Source organism: Coffea arabica, chromosome 1e (assembly GCF_036785885.1).
Source record: "Coffea arabica cultivar ET-39 chromosome 1e, Coffea Arabica ET-39 HiFi, whole genome shotgun sequence".
Classification (NCBI taxonomy): domain Eukaryota; kingdom Viridiplantae; phylum Streptophyta; class Magnoliopsida; order Gentianales; family Rubiaceae; genus Coffea; species Coffea arabica.
The window spans coordinates 54,608,080-54,622,625 of record NC_092311.1 but is presented as its reverse complement, the minus strand read 5'-3'; the positions used below and the strand labels follow the sequence as shown (position 1 = coordinate 54,622,625).

Here is a 14,546-nt window from a genome sequence, read left to right as displayed (position 1 = left end):
CTTCTTATAGCTCTTGCATTTATTGCATTTATTCGATTGCCAATCTCTAGATGTGTTCTTGCATTTATTGCATTTATTCTATTGCCAATCTCTAGATGTCTTTAAATAGGACTTCTTCGTTATTTCCAACAATAGGCTTTTAATCATCGATGATCTTCTTGTAGCTCTTGCATTTATTAGCTACAACCATCTCGATCTGCATGGTTGGTATCCCAAGTCCGAGAAACTTCGTAGGGACAATTTCTATTGCCAATCTCTAGATGTCTTTAAATAGGAAAGAACTCAAAGTTGACCGATCATTATTTTATATTTTGCTTGGACTGTAGATTTCCAAAAAAAAAAAGAAAAAATTATTATGTTTTTCGCAAACATATTTTTTAATCATCTTTTTTATCTCACATTTATCAAATTGTTACAGTAATTTTTTAACAAAAAATCCAGAAAAATACAATCCAAACATATCCTTGGATGCTAAGGATCAATGGCTATCATTGATTTTAAGAGGGCATGCTCAGTAGTTATTTTATTTTATTTTTCTCGAAAGTAGAAGAGAAGATCCGGAATTAGATTACTCCATCGTCCCAATTATAGGCTACTTTTTAATTGAAAAGTATAGTTAACTTTTAACTTCTCTAAAATGTCTTTATTTAAGTAATTTATTATTAGTGAATATAATCTATCTTATTCAATTATTGATTTGATTAACACCTTGAATGGTACAACTTTCCATCAGGGTTATTGTTATAATTAATATAAAGGTGTAGTGATTAGTCATATTATAAATTTTAGTGTTTGAAATAATTAGTGTTAATGTAAGGATATTTTAGAAAAATAATAAGCTAGATTTGCTCTTGCAAATAAAGTCAACTAATTTTTCTTTAACTGTGTAAAAAAAAAATAAAAATCAACACTGTCAAAGTGTGATGGATAGAGTAAGAAATTGTTATTGGCTATCCTTTTGATTTGCCTGTCGATGCAAAATATCATATTTATTTTATATTTCACTTTAATTATAAGTGGATAAAACGAGAGTGACTGCAATGTAATGTAATGAAGAATAAAGGTACTTTTATCTAATTTACATTGTCAAAAAAAAGTCAAGAGCCTTTTTGTCATTAGATAACTTGTATAGAAGAATGATGATGACACAATAAACATAATAGAGAAAAAATATGTTATTAGTAGAGCCTTTATGTGTGAACTAAACGAATATTGGGTGTAAAAAAAAGTATGTACAATTAGATGCTTATTTGGCCGCTTGACTTGTGTGATGAGTCTGTTGAGTGTATCATGATAAAATGGCGGCGCCGAATGAAAGCCGTAATTTGCATGCATGGTTTTCTAGTTTATAATAAAAAAGTGCTACTTACAAAGAACCTATTTCGGAAAATAGAGAGAAGATAAAATGGAAGTTTAATTATAATTTTCATTTTTCTTAAAGAAAACGAACATCTTCAGAAATGCTTCTTAACACCTAGAACCTGTAGTTACATCCTTCAAACGGAAAAAGACGAGAGAAAAAACAGGTGTACTTTGCCAGCAGATGTAGACCTGTCTAAACTTCGATTCCTGCCAATGTCAGAACTAACGTCAACGAAGTGGATTGCTCTTTGGGAGGACTTCAATAAATAAATGTAGTAGTAAAAGCTTCCAAACCAAGCAGAGAAGGAAGAAACCAAGCGGAGAAGGAAGGAACCGTCGCATCGAGTTTTTGCTTTGGCCGTCGTCATCTACTGTAGTCTGCTTGCTCGTTAATTAATAATCACTATCACAGAATCAGAAAAGATTTATGTGAAAAAGGCTGTTTGTCAGCACTCAGACGAAGGCGGAATCTTGTCCCGTCTGTTATAGTATCGTTTTTGTGGTCCTCTCTGAGGAGCGTGTGTGGCCGCGGGCAGGCCCGCACTAGTACTGCCGCTGCGGAAAAGTAATAAAATAAAAAGTATGGAGAGAGAGAGAGAGAGAGACGGGGGAGGACAAAGACAAACTGCATCTGTCAACATCGCCCATTCCTCGAGTTGTGTGCCGAAGTGTAGTCGTCATAGCTCACGTGATTTCTTAAGTGGATTCCAATCTTTGACCCGTAAAGCCAGGCCCACAACATGACATTAATCATTAGGTAGTTAGCTTTAGGATTAGATTTAATTAAACAATTTCTTACTCCGGTAAGAAAAGGAAAAAGGAAAAGGCCGTGGCACCGAACACGACACATGTTCAATGCTAATATTACATTTTTTTTAGGCCATGCTATTTTTTTTTTAGAGATTTTATAGAAAAATTTACTATAAAATCGATTTGATATATTTGAATTAAATAGATAATTAAAATTTATATTCACGAAAAATATAAAAAATGTTAATCCAAACACCATTTAAATTAATAAAAATTACTATAATGAATAAATAGCCTTGAATTCTCTCCATCTCCTGCTATGCACATCAGAAAATGCATTGCACAACCCTGTTTGAATTGTATTTTTCACGATTTTTCATGCAAAAGTTACTGTAGCGATTTGATGTATGTGAGAAAAAAATAATAGAAAAATGTAATCATGAAAAACGATGCAATTTTCTGACAGAAAATGACAATCCAAACATGGCAACAATACTGTTGATTATCTCAAACGTGCGGTTTTACATAGGAGACAGTAGACACAGGTACACTAATTCAGCATCCACTTTCACTCTCCAGTAATTTTGTTGCTATTAATGAGAAGTTGTCCTGCTGTAACCCACCACCAAATGCATCTTTTGATCAATTTTCCAAAACCTGCCTTGTTTACTTTTTATACATGCGAATCTCGTGATTGATTTTCTAAGACGTACGTTGTTTACTTTCCAGTTTTCCGCACACGAATCTTGTGTTGGATGAGACGCAAACTTGACCCAAAATTTGGGGTAATTTGGAAGGTGTATTTTTTAAAAAAATTGTGAAAAAACTTTTGTGTATTAGAGCATTTAGAAAAATTTTAAAAAGCTTTTTTTTAACTTCATGGATCAATTTGTACACTAAATTTTGAGGATTAAGTGTCTTTGAATAGAAGATTATTTGAAATTTTTATCCAAAAAAAAGTGGTTAGAAAAAGTGGATAGAGAATTAATTGTTTGGATAGAGAATTATTCCAAATAATTATTTAAAATAATTACTGTAGTATTTTTTATGATGTGATGTATGTGAGATAAAAAAGTAATTGGAAATATAAAAATATGGATTGGGAAATGTGTTTATGATGCAAGCGAAAAATTGTTTTGGAAAAATTTGCTATCCAAACATATGTATGTTAAAGATGGTTGAAATATAAAAAAATAATTAAAAAATATATTTATATTACAAGAAAAATAAATTTTCGCAAAAAAAATGAAGTGTGCAAACAAACCTAAATTCAAATGTTCAAGAAATTGTACGAGAAAAAATACGCATACCTTGCAATAGAATATGAGAGAGTTGGAGATGGAGATACTTCACTCCTACCTAATTAGTAATTCTGAATAAAAGTAGTTTAACGTGATATAAAACCAAAATTTAAGGGTAAAATACCTTAAAACCCTATGCGTGTTGGCGTTTCACTTCATATAATCCCCTTGATGATTGTAAGTAATATCAAAGCGTCAATACTAGCTACATGACAAAATATCAAAGGCGTCTATAAAATGCTCTTATCCTGTTCATCTTTTGGTCTTGAAAAATGTGCAACGATCCCATCCATCCTTACTTATTTCAAGCGTCTATTATTAACTCTCAGGTTGCCTCACTTTCTCCATTCCACTACCAAACGCTTTGTGATTGATCCTCAATGGCTCAAAGTGAATATATTTAGCTCTTCAATTCTCATAATCTCGTTTTGCCAAAAAAAAAAAAAAAAAAAAATCTCATAATCTCGTAAAAAAAAAAAAGGGGAAAAATAAAAATGCACTTCCAACCTCAATGCGAATTAGTCAGGTCGCAAAGCCCAACTTGGATCAATCTACATCTGAGAAGCCTATTTTAGCACTGTCAAGATTTCGATCATCCTTTTTATTTATTTATTTATAACATAAAGTATAAGGGGGTGAAGTGGCTATTTGAAAACAACGCAGGGAGCATGAGGCAAAAACGTTAAATCAGATGGGGCCAAATGTAATTTAACTAAAATTCAATGGTCGTGTAGCAGTAGGAGTAACCTTATCATTTTCTCCATCAAGATTCAAGAACTGGCGTCCAAGCTCCAAGTATCCACCCTCCCTAACTTTTTAAATTGATTGACAAAGGGACACTTTTGGATTTGGGGCAGGGCGTCCCTGCACGGTTAAGGGTCAAGATTTGCCCTCAAAATTTTGTGCGGCTGAGATTACACCATGTAACTCGATTTCCGCGTCAAGTGTGGGGCCCACCACTATCTGTTCTGAAAATATATCCTGTGAAAAAAAAGTTACATCGTGTTTAACCAATGTTACGCGCAGTGCAAAATGAGGACAACCGGCACAAACGGTTGCACAGAGAGAGCAGTCAATGGTGACAGCGCCAACGATCCGGAACCACCGGCAAGTTATTATTGCCCAACCGGGTCGGACGAGGACTCTTTTGTCATGTAATTCTTGGCATAACATATTACGTCACATATTCAATAACCGGTAAATTCTGTAGTGTATTCACATATTTCAAAGACATGTGTGGAAAGTAAATTATATGGCAAAGAAGCTGGCACGTAGCAACCTGACATGTACGGAGATGAAGGGAATGTTTCTAAAAAAGTAAGTGGTGACCTATAACAGCGGTTTAGAAATGTGAATGTAGCGTACTGCAGAAGTTGGAAATGTATTGGGGTGTGACGGAATTAACATAAATATAATGGGCCTACGAATAAAACACCGAAAAGGAAGCATAAGCAGTACTATCTATTTACGGGCATTACATCAACAAAATACTATCTATTTATGGATATTTTACTCTGAATCATTACATTTATGTAAAATACATAAATATGTGTAACTAAAATTGAAGAACTGTTACACTAATATTTTTACGAAAGGAAAATTGGTTGTCCTGTATTTAACATAAACTGATTTTTATGAAAGTAAAAAATATATTGCCCATAACATACCTATTCTTTATGATTTTTTTTTTTGCATTACATCAACAAAACACTAGCTATTTACGGGTATTTTATTCTGAATCATTACATTTATGTAAAATACATAAATATTTATAACTAAAATTGAAAAAGTGTTACACTAATATTTTTACGAAAGGGAAACTAGTAAATTTTGTATTTAATAAATTTTAAATATGTGAAAGTAAAAAAGTTTTGCCCATAACATACCAACTCTTTATGAGTTTTTTGCATTATATCAACAAAATACTAACTATTTATGGGTATTTTATTCTGAATCATTGCATTTATGTAAAATACATAAATATTTGTAAATAAAATTAAAAAAGTATTATACTTATATTTTTACGAAAGGAAAACTAGTAGATTTTGCATTTAACAAATTTTAAATATGTGAAAGTAAAAAAGATTGCGCCCATAACATACCAACTCTTTATGGATTTTTTTGCATTACATCAAACAAATACTAGATATTTATGGGCATTTTACTCTGAATCACTACATTTATGTAAAAAATATAAATGTTTGTAATTAAAATTGAAAAAGTGATACACTTATATTTTTACAAAAGAGAAATTGGTAAAATTTGTATTTAACATAAATTAAATATGTTAAAGCAATATTAAAGGTGATTTTATTAGTTACTTAATTTGTTGGTAAGAAACAAGGCTTCTTTTGCAAAATTTGTTCATTAGATTTTTCCAAATAATTAGGATATAAAGGTAAATTTTCACAATCTTTTGTTAGCAATAGACCTCAATTTCCTCCAAGGCAGTGACGAAGCCAAGATTTTTTCCTTGGAGGGAGGGCCAAAATGATTGACAAATAAAATTATTTTAATATGTTATGTTCAAAATAATTTTCATCTATTTAAATATATGGCATCCTAAAATATCAAATATTAACTTTAATTATAAAGGTACGTCTATTTAATAAATATGTAGTATAGTCATAACTAAAATTAAGACAAGAAATAACATTTGATTAAATATCTTATAGAAAAAAATGCACTTTTCATCCTCAAAGTTTGGGTGGTTGGCCAATTTTACCCTCAAAGTTTCACCCCAAACATATTGCATCCTCAAAGTTTCGTAATTTTGACCAATTAAGGACAATTGACGAGAAATGAAAAATTGATCGTTAGAACCAACGATTTTACCCAACAAAAAATGGGCAAAACCGAATGGAGCCATTTTTAAAGGAATAATTGCAACGGACAAAAAGCTCAATTCTTCTCCTTCTTCCCTCTGCCTTTCTGCAACCCCAAAATATTTTTGCCAATTTTTTGAGTTTTAACGACCGTTATACAACTTTCAAAACAAATAAATTCATTTAAATTTTTATTTGGGATTATTTCATAACCAAATCGTGGTCACTTTCCGTAAAGTATCACTTTCCCATAAAAGACTATCTCTTTATGGCTTTTCTCCATTATAAGAACAGAGTACCTATTTTTTCATAATTAAATTTATTTATCAAATAAAATAAAAATAAATCCATTTTCTAATAAAAGACTAGCTCTTTATGGCTTTCCTCCATTATAAGAATAGAGTACCCATTTTCTCATAAATAAATTTATTTATCAAATAAAATAAAAATAAATCTATTTTTCAATAAAAGACCAACTTTTTATAGCGTTCCTCCATTATCAGAATAGAGTACCCATTTTTTCATAAATAAATTTATTTATCAGATAAAATAAAAATAAACCCGTTTTTTAATAAAAGATCAGCTCTTTATGACTTTCCTCCATTTTAAGAACAGAGTACCCATTTTTTCTTAGACAAATTTATTTATCAGATAAAATAAAAATAAACCCATTTTTTCAATAAAACATCAGTTTTTTATGACTTTCCTCTATTATAAGAATAGAGTACTCATTTTGAAGGCAAACAGGAATTTGTTTATCGGATAAAATAAAAATAAACTCATTAATGTCAATATTGAGATATAGCAAAATGCTGGCCCACCTCTCAATGTGATTTTCAATGGGATAAGATTTGCACAGTACATATAGCAAATTGTCATAGCCCCTGTTCCTTCACATGTGTGTAGAGGCGGTAATTGTCATGGATTGCTTACAACTTATTCCCTCCAAACCTTTTCTTATAATGGAGTTTCTGATTTTATCCAAGTAATAAATTATTTCAGTGAAAAAAGGAAAAATAGAAAATTTATGGAGGAAAGTCACAAAGAGCTGGTGTTTTATTGAAAACCATCGACCCCTTACCAAAGACGATCAAATGCAGCTAAATGATTTTCTTGCAAGAAAGTTGCCGAAAGCAGCTTTGTGACTGTAGTTGCTACTTTTTTTTTCAACCATTTTTTTAGCAAGAGGTATCATTAATGTCAATATTGAGATATAGCAAAATTTGTATACGAAATAACAAACCAATTTGTCATTACAAATACAAAACGAGCAATAATATATTACAACCAATACTATCAACAATACAAAGCACAAAGATACTCAAATCAAATTCTAATTGGGCTTTAATATGTACAACCAAAATTGCTAGGGATAACAAATGCTAAGATAGACCCTGTGCCAATATACAATGAGTATCATGTTTGCATTAATTGGCGAAATCCATAATCGAAGTAGCTTGTAAGAGCTTCATAACCATATCATGTTTGCTCTCCTCCACCATTTTTTATTTCTTCAATTACATGCGTATCCATTACTGAATAAACCAAAACACAGAGTCAAATACTACTAGAGAGACGCGACTACATATATAAACCTCCTTGGAGGAAAAGAAATACTCTGTACAGATTATAAATCAAATGAAAATGACATTTTACATTTCTGTTGGTCAGAAACTTTTAGTGAATATCAAATTTTGGTTCAAGACTATTAAAAGGACCGGTTACCTGAGCTGGGTGATGGTGTTTCATGTCTTCTCGAGGTCTACTAACAATGTCTTGTTCATTCCTCGAAGATGATGATTGACCACCTGATGGTGATGCTGCATCCCCTCAAGTTGAAGAAAGTGGGACTCTCATGATTGTTCAAATCAAATGCAGCTTTGTTTTCTCAGCTTATGCAGTCTCATATTTAGTTTAAATTAATGTGGGAGTGGAGAACAAAAAATCCTTGCTATTATTTTAACCATCAATAAGTTATGACAAATGTAAAATATTTTAGTTAGAAAAATTTTAGCTTATGCAGAGTTTATTTTTTAAAATGCCCATAAATGCAATGACCATCATAAGTGTTATTTCAATGTAGATATATTGGACCCAACTTCTTGAGCCCGCCATCAAGAACCTCCCGTACAAGCTTATGCTTTGCAAAATAACACTTTGCTACCAAATCCCCTTCATATCTTGACTTATACTAGAAATTAGAACAAAGACATGCAATCAAAATTAACGAAATCATAAGCAATCCAATAAAACAAGTTTCTAAAATCCATGATCCAATGCAAATGTATAAATATACCTCCCAGGTCCCAATTCGCAGAATAGTTGCTGGAAAATTTGAAGCCTTGAGCTTCTCAGAGGAACCAGAAGCAGCGGCCCCTTTAAGCTCTTTTTTACTTGAACTTGCACCCTTAGGTGAATTAGCTTGAGAAAGCCTCATTTGGATCAATTCCAAAAGGGAAGGACTTTTCCTCAGCCTCAATCCCAATGGACTCGGCTCGTCTAATAGGTTATACTGAGCCGGCGGTGCCACCGGAAAGCCACCCACTTCCCCACTTTCCTGCTGCTACAGCCAAACCCCCCTGAAAGTACATCAGAAATTGAACTTTCCAATCATACAGACAAGACCACATAGAATAAAATCAGGAAAAAAAAACCCAAAATTCACACAAACTCCTAAACTGATAGATGTTCAAGATCCAATTTTGACAGGGCCGTTTTCATTTTGCCTTCCAGTAAGACCCATTTCTCTACTCCAACTGAGATAAGCATTTCACTCTAATCCACTGAAGTAGAAGTCTACAATTTCAAAAAGTTTTTCTTGCGATTGTTAAATTGACCAAAAATGCAAGAAAAAGGCAATTGACAAAACAGAGATGAAAATAACATATTAAAAAACCTACACCATCGTTTTTCCTTGAAGTCTGCCATTGCATCGGAAGGGTCTTTACAGTGTGTCCATGATTGTATAAATTTAGATCTAGATGCTAGAGAGGAAGAGGGGAACCATATGTCTATGGAAAACTGAAAATTGATAGAGAGGGAAAGAGAGATAGAATGAGAAAGGTGCAGGGGAAGTTGCGATTGAACTTTCGAGCGCTCTGATCTGAGAACAATATTTGGGAAAGTAGCCTTGCAAGTATGGAAGGCTTGGAATTCATGTGGTGCTAGGCTTGACAAGTGTTGTGCCGGGAATGGTTAAAAAATTTTCAATGCGCGGCTCTGCTAAAAATTGGAAGGGAGAAAATTTTGAAATTTTCACAAAAAAGCACCCATGATTTCTCACCAATAACATAGAAACTTTGGCCCACTAGAATTAGTATTTGGAGGGAAGCTTTCCCGCTCTCCTTTTGGTGAGAATTTTAAGCGAGAAAAGTCCTTGCCCTCGCAGAGTATATGATGGCTCCAATTTTTGGTGAGATATTGTCCTTTTCCTTGCTATAAGCCTCTTAAGAGCGTCAAGCTTTCTATTTCTTCCTAAAGTTGTTGTCGCTAATACCTTTTTTTGTTGTAGTGAAGGGAGGAAAATCATAAAAAATTGGTGTTTTATTGAAAAATATATTTAGTTTTTCATCCGATAAATAAATTTATTTATGAAAAAATGGATACTCTGTTCTTATAATAGATGAAAACTATAAAGAGCTTGTGTTTTATTGAAAAACGGGTTCATTTTTATTTTATTCGATAAATAATATTTTTTTTTTAGAAAAATGGGTACTATATTCTTATAATGGAGGAAAGTCATAAAAAACTGGTTTTTTATTGAAAAAAGAGTTTATTTTTATTTTATTCGATAAACAGATTTGTTTATGGCAAAATGGATACTCTTTTCTTATAAGGGAGGGAAGCCATAAAGAGCTGATGTTTTATTGAGAAACGGGTTCATTTTTTTTTTCGATAAATAATTTTTTTTATCCGATAAATAAATTTGCTTATGGTAAAATGGGTTCACGGTTCTTATAATAGAGGAAAGGTATAAAGAGTTAGGATTTTATTGAAAAATGGGTTTATTTTTATTTTATCTGATAAATAATTTTTTTTAAGAAAATGGGTACTCTGTTCTTATAATAGAGAAAAGTCATAATGAGTTTATTTTTTTTTATTGAAAAACGGGTTATTACAATTTTATTTCAGCCAACTGTGACCCATTTTCCCATTAACCTAAGTTAGACGGACTAAATCATTGAGTTTGTTAACCACAGTCAAAATTAACACAGAAGCAACTGACTCAAATTACTCAATCCTTTATGGCTTATACCAAATGAATACTAGGAAACTTATTTGAAATAACAATAAAAATATTCTATAAATGATTAAAATTTAGTACATTAGTTAGTAAGTACTTGTAACATACTTGTATAATGCATGATTATATGTATAATTTAATATTCTTTTGTACTTATATATTTTAAAATATTTTGTGAAAAATATTTTGACCTTTCACATAACCTTAGAAAATAATAAAATTTTATAGTATTATAAAATAATAATTTTATCTATTTATATTCATAGGTTTTAAGTTATAAAAATTGTGATATAGAAACAAGTGATATTCTACATGTAACTAGGAAGATTTGTTGTTATTGTTATCCAAACTTTCAACTTTTTAAAAAATTGAAAATGATTACAAACTTACTATTCTACAATTAGTATAATTTGTTAATTAGCCAAAATTCTAGCAAAAGGCAAGCAAATGCAACTTGTAATCAATCCATTCTGATGCATGAAAAAATAAGGTAGCATTCTGCAAATAAATAAAAAAATCCACTTTATATAGTTCGTTGTGACAACCAGGCTTATCCCCACTTTTGTTTGAGTTTTGATTACAATGGATATAACCTATTCCCTCCAAACCCCAAATTTTGAATTATAACATTCAACCAAAACATGCTCAAACTCTCAGGCTCGGTCATACAATGACAACTAGTGTGAATATCCGTGCTACGCACGGTACTTACATTATTAAAATAAATTAAAAAATTATACCATTTTAATTTGAAAAAAGTTAAAAAATTATACCAACATAATTAAAATTTAAGATTTGTCTAACAATAGTTCAAAATATGACAAAAACTGTAAATCATTCAAGAATTGTGTTTTTGCAAAAGATGGATCTTAAAATAATAATAATAATTTATATTAGAAAATGAATGATATATGGATAGAAATAAATGTAATTGCATGTTTTTTTATTTTAAAATGAAATACTTACCAATATTATGCATTCGATTTGATAATCTTATATATATATGCATTATGAGAATATATATATGTATGTATATATGTGTGTGTGTGTGAATTAACTACCTTTGAATTAATTTTTATTAAAAAAATTATTTATTTTTAATGCCTTTATAATTTGTGAATGATTGTGAGAGTAAAATATATTATGACAATAAGATACGTTGAATTGTGAAAATTGTAATTTAAACAGGCTCCTAAATTTTGGATATTTGACTTTCGTAGTTGCGAATTTCTTAAATTAACGGTTAGTTATTACTCTAAGTGATATGGTAAGTGTCAGTAATAAATGTGAGATGTGAATTGGAATTTGCAGATATCATTTTACAGGGGTGGTTATTATCCGTTAGTTAAAGTTTAGGAGTTTGAATTTTATGGGGTAGTGGAAAAAACATAAGGGAAATGTGGAAAAAATATAAGTATGATTATAGGATTTGTAGGGCCGGTTACATGATTAGTTAAGAGATAAATATTTTTTAATTAAAAAAATGTAAAATTCTATTCAAATAGCATTCAGACTTTTGATAATTTTGGAAGCTCCTTATCAAAAACCCCCTCAGCAATACATTTAGATATAGATACTAAACGATAGTTATGATAGCGAAATAGTTTTTACCTGATATAACACGTTGTTGCACTTTTAGCGATCATTTGATTTATTGTTGAACATATTCGCCTAAATAAAATAACACCTAAAATTATGGAAGTAAGTTTCCTATCTAAAATAGTAAGTTAAGTGTAATAGATTAGTAACTTTTATACCTCAAAAGGTAAATTGGAATAAATATTAAACTTAATTTTTAAATAAATAGATTACTACTTGATATCCCAAACTTACTTTTAAAAGAGTAAGTTTAGTTCAAATAACAGTAAGTTTTTATACATAAATAGTAATTCTTACTAATAACATGGCAATAAAAATGATTAAGGATCAAAATTTACCATTTTTTGGAATGCATGTACAATTTTTACATTAAAACCTTATCTCAAAGTAGTATTAGGAAGTTTATTTGAAATAATGATAAGATGTTTTTATTAATTATTAAAACTTAGTACGTTAGTTAGTAAGCACTCATAATATACCTTAGTAAGTTTAATTCAAGTAGTAGTAAGTTTTTATACATAAATAGTAATTATTACTGATAACATGGCAAATTTGATTAATAATCAAGATTTATTGATTTATGGGACGCATGTACTATTTTACTTTAAAACTTATCTCAAACTAGTATTAGGAAGTTTATTTGAAATAACGATAAGATGTTTTATCAATGATTAAAACTTAGTACCTTAGTTAGTAAGTACTCATAATATACTCGTATAATACATGATTATAGGTATAATTTAAAATTTGTTGTACTTGTATATTTTAAAATACTATGAAAAATAGTGTGAACTAAACCTACTCTCCAAAAAGTAAATTTCGGATATGCAGTAGTAATTTATTTTTAAAAAATTTAAGTTACATATTTATTTCAATTTACGCTTGAACATACATCGATCGGTGCTCTCTGGATGCGTCCAAACTCCAGTGAATGTCTTTAAACTAAATTCTAATCAAAGTAATATCCAAAATGTACTGATTCAGAGTAAAATGCCCATTAAACTTAGTACAAGGACAGATAGTGTGAATATCCGTACTATCCAAAATATTTATGTATTTTACATAAATATAATGATTCAGAGTAAAATGCCCATAAATAGATAGTATTTTGTTGATGTAATGCCCATAATCCGTGGCCCCAGGATGGCTTTGTTTAGTAATTAGTACTGCTTACGCTTCTTCACAAATGTTTTATTCTTAGGTCCTTTATGTTTATGTTAATTCCGTGACATCCCAACACATTTTTAACTTCTGCAATACGCAACATTTCCAAATCCCGGTTATAGGTCACCACTTACTTTTGTAAAAATAACCCTTCTTGATCCGTACATGTCAGGTTGCAACGTGCCGCTTTCTTTGCCATATGCTTTACTTTCCACACCTCTTCTTTGATTACTAAACATACTGCAGCAACATCCTTCAATAACCACTGTCGTTTTCATTTCTATCAAATGCGTTTCGTAACCAGTAAACTGTGACCAAGTTCTGCCAGTCAGTTTGCCAGCTGGCACAGTGTGGACACCTCGGCCTGCCTGGGTCCTGCGTTAGCTCGTTCACGAGATTACGCTGAAGAGGCATCCTGTATCGTTTATCCCTTTTTTGTTCAGAACTACCAACACTTTTGGTTATTTGCATGACTCGTAACTGATGGAGTGATTTGATTACTAGTCACCGTACTGATCCCGTCGTCCTAAGTTGCTTGCTGGTGTCAAGTAGAGGATAGACCTCATTATTATATTCCCAAGTACAAGTGCTATAAATACTCATCTGTTACTTTTTCTAAGAGAGATACGCAATCTAACTTGCATATTCAGCTCCTAAATCATGGAATAATTAATTTAAGCATCCAATTGAGATGGGGGACAAGATCCCGATCTTTGACGGGTGAGCTGGGCCGTTCTCGACTTGACTCGTTTGACTAGATTTCACCTCGTCACACGGGATGATTGGATCTAGCGTCAATTGTGCTTAATTTATTGCAAGGTATGATGGCGAGGAAAAGGTGATAATGGAGAATGTTAAAGGCTAAATAAAGAAACCTGTGCTCAAACCCAACGCAAATTATGAGATGGAATCCACCGCCGGTTTGGCACAAGAGTTGTTTTTGGGTATTTGCTCGACAGGCCCACCAGCTCATATCCAATGTCCAGTGTACTATTGCGGTAAAGTGTAACCGAAGTTCATAGAAACAAACCAAGAAGGTAATAACTAAGTGATTAAGTAAGTAGTGGTTAACGGGTGTTTTTTTTTTCTTTCTTTTTTAACAATTACTATTAACGATTACGACCTCTCTCCTTGTTGCTATTGTTATTTAATTCTCAACACGAGAAACCTCTCTTTCATTTGTTATTCCATCTTTTTTCTTTTGTGTTCTTTATTAGTCAGGTAATCGCGATATTTATTAGTTTGATTTTCAAATCTTTTCCTTTCGTTTATCCCATTTAAGGTTTGAGTTCTCTATCTAAA

General features: G+C 31.3%; 1 long non-coding RNA gene across 1 annotated transcript; it reads right to left on the bottom strand.

Moving 5' to 3' along the window:
- Positions 1–7,432: 7,432 nt before the first annotated feature.
- LOC140014453 (uncharacterized) lies at positions 7,433–9,343 on the bottom strand. The gene is made up of 4 exons (XR_011821217.1): positions 9,139–9,343; positions 8,535–8,817; positions 7,964–8,429; positions 7,433–7,773 (listed from the first exon to the last, which is right to left on the bottom strand). It is a non-coding gene; the product is annotated as an uncharacterized lncRNA (long non-coding RNA).
- Between the last annotated feature and the right edge of the window lie 5,203 nt (positions 9,344–14,546).